Below are 6,000 nucleotides of genomic sequence, written 5' to 3'. Positions count from 1 at the left end.
TATATGAAAAAGGTTTTTCTTTCCCATGATTTGAATTTTAACTCCTCCAAACATTTCAGAATAAATGTAGATTTGAAAATTTATGATTCGCTAGACAACTCAGAAAATTCAAACAAGCCTCTTTTTCTTTCCTTCAGGTCTTCATGTGATTTGACTGTGCAGTTTCCAACCGATCACCATAGAAGTGACCACAGAGTAAATATTGGTCATCTAATTTAAATCATTTAAAATCAACTTGTTGAACAAGTTAAAAATCTTTAAGCTACAAGTTTTAAGACCAGTTTCTATCCTTCCTGAGCTGCAAACTGCTGCCGCCACAAAAAGTCAAAACGTCTGCATGCCGCCAGAAAACACACCTGGCAAAGCAAAATAAATGACCATTGATTTAAAATCAGATATTTTTCTGTTCTTACCTTCATCAGTGGAGCGTTCTGCTGCTGGTTTTCTCTGCTTTCAAACTGTCCAGTTGGTAAAATAACCTCCTTGTCCTTAGATGTTTAGGCTAAAAGTCGAGCTACTTCACTGTGTGAACAAAATGTTCAATTTATTCCAAAGACCAAAACAGAGCCAAAGTGTTTTAGCTGCTCTCAAGTATTTAGTCTACTTCATTCATGACCTCTGACCTTTTTTTAACGTTTTGGGTCCAAAATGGTGACTTTAGTTACAGAAATATAAAGTTGTCTCATCAGCGTACATGTTACACATCTTCTACTATCTCACAAGTTCAGTCGAATCTCCTCTGACAAATTCAACTAATTAGAATAATATGAAAAAATAATTTATTTCAGGAACTTTGTCACTAAGTGAAACACATTATATAGATTCATTTGACAGCCTTATTTTCTGTTAACTTTATTTATTTTCCATTTACAAGTAATGAAAACTTAACATATAAAATTAGAACATTAAAACATAAAAATCTTTAATATCTTCTTAAAGATTATTTTTAAAAAGTGTTTTTAATCCAACATGCCTCACCTATTTATAATAAAATTTTCTGAAAATGGCGATATATATATGGCAAACAGTAAACCGTAATAATCTGTGCTACTGGGATCATAAGTGGCCAGAGAACAGAGCCTTGAGGAACCTCACATCTGATTTTTGTTTAGCTCAGTTTGATACAAACAGTTTCCCAATCGATCAATGTGTTGTGATCAGTTGTATCAAAGGCTGGATCAGCTTCCAGTAACACCAAACGAGTCAGCATTAAAACGTTTCTAAAAGATTTTGGGGCATTATTTGGTGAAAAAGAATGAGGCTGAATTAAATATAATGACAGAGTTTGGCTTTTGAGCATTAACTACAGGGTTTTGTCAACAGATTGTGTTAAAATGTTGGTCATGACTAAGTTGAACTTTCCCTCCACACAGACAAAACGACAGGAATGTCATCGATAATCTGGAATAACAGAAGGGCAGATTAGTCCTGCATTGTTTCCTGCTTGGCTCCGGAGGAAACCGTGCAGCACCTTTCAGGCCACAGACGCCCCTTTCCCTCTTTCACCACCGCAGTATTTACACACTCCTAACAACACTGTCACACAGCCTGAGGACCTGACAGAAGTTATCATTACACAAAGCGCTCTGTTCCATAATTTATAGAGATCCCTGTCCCAGTCATGTGCAGCTCTCCCGAAATAAATTCAAGTAAACACTTACGCGACAAAGAGGCACTCACAGTGGCCTGGTATGCATAAACAGTATGAACAGTGTGACAGTGTAATACACTCCTGATCCCCCAAACCCAACACACACACACACACACACACACCCCCACACACACACACACACACAAAGGCCAACAGGCCTCACTAGAGGTTAGAAATGACCCTAAAACTGAACCTCATCGATGCACCTGGGTGAATAAACCAGACAAATCCATCTTCAGTCATACCAAAGCAAATCTAAAACGTGTTATTCTGCAGATTTCTTCATCAGGAGAAACTTTTTTTTTTAGTTTTATTTTCCTTCTGGAACGTCTTTTTGTTTGACATCAGACTCCTGGAGATGGTGATACATTAATAAGAAGGATGAGAAAACAGCCAAATACATCAACATGAAGGCAGTTTGATCTGATGACAGGCAGTCAGGTCGAAAAGAAAGTACACCCCGGTCAGAGCCAGGATGATACCACGCTCTACAAACTGACCTGGGGAATACATGAGGTTCCACTGTGTCGGGATTTTAATACATAGATATGTAGAGAGTTATAAAGAAAGAGAGACAGAAATAGACAGAGAGAGATAAAGAGAAAAAGACAGAATTAGAGAGAGGTAGAGGAAGACAAAGCCAGAGATATAAAGAAACAGACACAGAAACATATATAGAGAAATTTACAGAAAGCACTTAGTTAAGTTAAGATGTGGACTTTGAATAGGCCATTAATTCATTTCTTTGTTTCAGATTAGCTGCTTTGTTTGGAGTAACTGAAGATGCAGTTTGGACTGAACTCCTGCAGTTGTACAGATGGACTCAGACTGCAGTTTGTAGTCAACTCCATGACCGAGTTGTCCATGTGGCTGTAAAACCAGCCCACAGCATGACTCCTCCGCCACTGTGCTTCCATTCCTCCCGAAGCTGTTCTTCATTCACATGGAGCTTTGTGAACCTGATCAGTTTTAACTCTTCCAGATGAGATCATTTCTAATTGTTCCATCATTAGCTTGAATGTTTACCACATTAACAGTCTAGGATAGCGGTTCTCAACGTGGGCGGTACCGCCCCCCAGGGGGCGTTCAGAGGACGGCAGGGGAAGCTGGTGGAAATTTTTACAAAAGGTGGGATTCCTTTGGGGGGTGTATTTAAAATCCCACTGTTTACCTTTACAGTGTAAAGATAAACTTTACACTGTAAAGTTTATCTTTACACTCTGATTGGCTGCTGTTGGCCTACCGATTTTAAGTTGAATGTTCATTACATTTTTCGTAGAGACCTGTGAAAATTTCTATTCCCATTGCTTTTTTGTTCTTTGTGAAATTATTTTTGATGATAAATACAGAAACAAGCATAAAAATCAAAACATCTACAATAGTGATAGTAATATTACTAATAAAATAATAGTCAGTGCAAAGTAGCCTACAAATTCTTTAGTGGGGGGCGGTGAGGGACCTGGATAAGGGCTGGGGGGGCGCTGGCCCCAAACAGGTTGAGAAACACTGGTCTATGAGGAGCTTCTGAGGAGTTTTATCATTTTTCTCAGCGTTTTGAAAATGACCTCATAACCCTTCCCAGATTGATGGGCAGCAACAGTTGCTCCTCCACTGGTGACGTCTTTCTGTCTTTGCATCAAACTGTCCAAACTTACTGGACTTGCAGATGATTTTTAGCAGCAGACTCGACCTTTCCCCTCTAAATACTGCAGAAGTAGGGAGGATGACGTTTGTTTTCCAGATTCTGCTCGATAATTATGGTGTTATGTTAAAATAATGTGAAAAATAATATCACTGCACCTTTATCTCGTTTGTCTGACTCCTTCCTCTTCCAATCACTGTAACCAAACTGTTTGGTTTCAAACAGCAGAAATAGTTGCTATTCGATTTCAAAGGGAATGTTTGGAAACCCGACCCGGCCCTCCAGCGAACATACCTTACACCCGCGTCTCCCTCACCCTCCTTCTAAATCACTCCACTGGAGCAGAGTAAACAAACTCCAGTTTGCTCTCTGATATTGAGAGGTTCAGACAAGCGGCAGTCCTCCGCTATGACAACACGGCCTCAGACAGACGATGTCATCCATCTTACCTCACTCTCCATCCATCACCGCGCCGGAGTCGACATGTCTGACAGTCCCACTCTCACTTTTCTCACTGGCACGGGTGTCCACATCTGTCACTTTTTCCCCCCAGATTTCTTTTATTACGCCAGACGGACTCCGCCTCCTTCGCACCGAAATGCGCCGACACCTGAAGGACAACCAGGCAGAGAGAGGACTTATTGATTGGTCACGGTGTCTGATGTCATCCAGGCGAAGGAGCCGTTTCCTGCCATCGTTGAACTACCTGGAAAACTGAACGAGAGTCAAACTTTCACGCTTGTATCACCTTCTGAGGAGCTCTAGTCACATTTGACACAAATCGTCCAGATTGTCCCAGAAGCAAAGGTTTTCTGAAAGTGTTTCAGAAAACTGGAAGTAAACGCTTCCTTTAAAGGTTTATTTTTAAAAGTCTGAATAAGCTAATAAGTGACTTTTGGGATCTCAGCTTCAGTCAGTCCAGATTTCATAGATTTAGATGTTTTGTAGCAAACACACTAAACCAAGACAGTAAACTATCGTCTGTTCTGGCTGAATGCTTTGAAATGATGATCAACAGTGTGAGGAAATTAAAAAATAAAGTCTACAAACATTATTTGATGTAGAAGTTTGCAGGCCTTTTCTTGAAACACCTTATTCAGATTCAGCATTCAGTCTTTTCATTGGTTGGAGAGCATCAGGCATCTTTATTCAGGTGATTCAACAAAATGTCAAATTTAGTTCTGGGCTTTAAATAGGCCAATAAAACTTCAGATTCCCTCTATTGTTTCAATACATTCTCAGTAAATTTACATTAAACTTTCCCTGGAAAAGAAGCTGTTAACTAATGACAGCAAATCCTTCAAGCTTTGTAGGAATAATAAAAACACGTATCAAGAATATAAAACATTTTCTGTCTTGGACGAAATCAAATTGGCATTTATATGAAAGAAAACCCAGCAGGTTATCAGCATTTGCTTGTTCTAAATCCGATTTTTACCTGTAAATTCTCACATAAACAGGAAAAGAAAGAGTCAACAGTGTGAGGAGTTATTGAACAAAGCAGCTTCTGACATGAAAGCCATTTTCTCTCCCACCGAGGAGTTTCTTTTCACACCCACGGGGCAGGAATCAGGACGTTTCTGCCTCTGCTGTGAAGCTGTGGTAACAAAGTCAAACTGTATCTTCCAGACTTAGGGGGCCAGCGGGAAGTTTGGCCTTCTGATCCTCGTATAATCTGCCCTGGGGAAGACACAGCTCCTCTCCTTACCTCCATCAAAGGCGCCAAGCCTCGACTTTCAGCCTCACATCCTGATCTGATTGAGGTGGAGAGAAAATATTGACTAATTCACCAGACAAAGCAGAGTCAATATTTGGAGCCATTTCCATGATGCTCGATGGGATAAAACCGGGAATGTGACCCAAACTGCTCTATTTGCATCTTAATAGCAGGAAGAAAGACAAAAGTCAACTTTATTTACATTATTCTAACGCTGAGCTTCCACAAAAGCTTGATTATTTTCTCCAGAGTCTGGAGAGCTTTACTCAACCCACGGAAAAGTCCCGTAAAGCCCGTGGCACCAGGAGGGGCGCTCGGATAAATCAGCAGCAGGCTGTGAACAAGGCCCGGAGCCGGAGGACCTGTGTGCAACAGGACAGCTCTATCGCTGAATTTCACAGGTCATTACTCTGGCTCCAGCCATCGCTGCCTCCAGTGGCTCTGGAGACGGGCAGCTTTTTCTCAGAGACAACAGCTTACTGGGCTTTGTGCCGGCTAAACAAGCGTGTCTGTCTCACAGCAGTAGATTAATGTCCAGATAGAGCTTTTCACTCCTCAGGGAGACCTGCAGAGGAGCCATCCATCAACCTTTGGAAACCATTACACAATAACAGAATAACAAAATCAGGGAGACGGGTTCACTGACAGAACCGCGTCCGCTGGGTTTACAGTGAGAGAGGCGGACAAAGGAGGACGGTTCTCAATTAGGTCCTCACAAGCAAACAGGAAGGTCGGATTTCCTGAAAAACCAAAGGAACTCTGGGAATCCGTCCATAAAACATAACTTTCGTTTTCCCAGCGAACGAACCTGAGTTCAGGGCAAAAAGTACTGTTTTACGTAGTCATTTAAATAAAATTAAATACAGATACTTAACTATAAAACGACTTATAAAATGTAAATATGAAAAGCATGTGTGAATTAAATGTATTTATCAAAGTAATGTGATGCAAAATGTTGTTTTATTAGCTGTAAGCAGGTTAACCAATCAG

The 6,000-nt window shown here is 40.6% G+C and overlaps 1 long non-coding RNA gene across 1 annotated transcript in view; it reads right to left on the bottom strand.

Moving 5' to 3' along the window:
• LOC107837725 (uncharacterized) overlaps nt 1-6,000 on the bottom strand; it is a 56,121-nt gene that overhangs the window by 2,516 nt on the left and 47,605 nt on the right. The window contains exon 2 of the long non-coding RNA XR_001663768.1: nt 3,743-3,903. This is a non-coding gene — a long non-coding RNA (uncharacterized LOC107837725). The remainder of the gene's footprint in view (nt 1-3,742; nt 3,904-6,000) is intronic.

Source organism: Poecilia formosa, unplaced genomic scaffold (genome assembly GCF_000485575.1).
Source record: "Poecilia formosa unplaced genomic scaffold, Poecilia_formosa-5.1.2 Scaffold170, whole genome shotgun sequence".
Classification (NCBI taxonomy): Eukaryota; Metazoa; Chordata; class Actinopteri; order Cyprinodontiformes; family Poeciliidae; genus Poecilia; species Poecilia formosa.
This window is presented reverse-complemented; position numbering and strand designations above follow the sequence as displayed.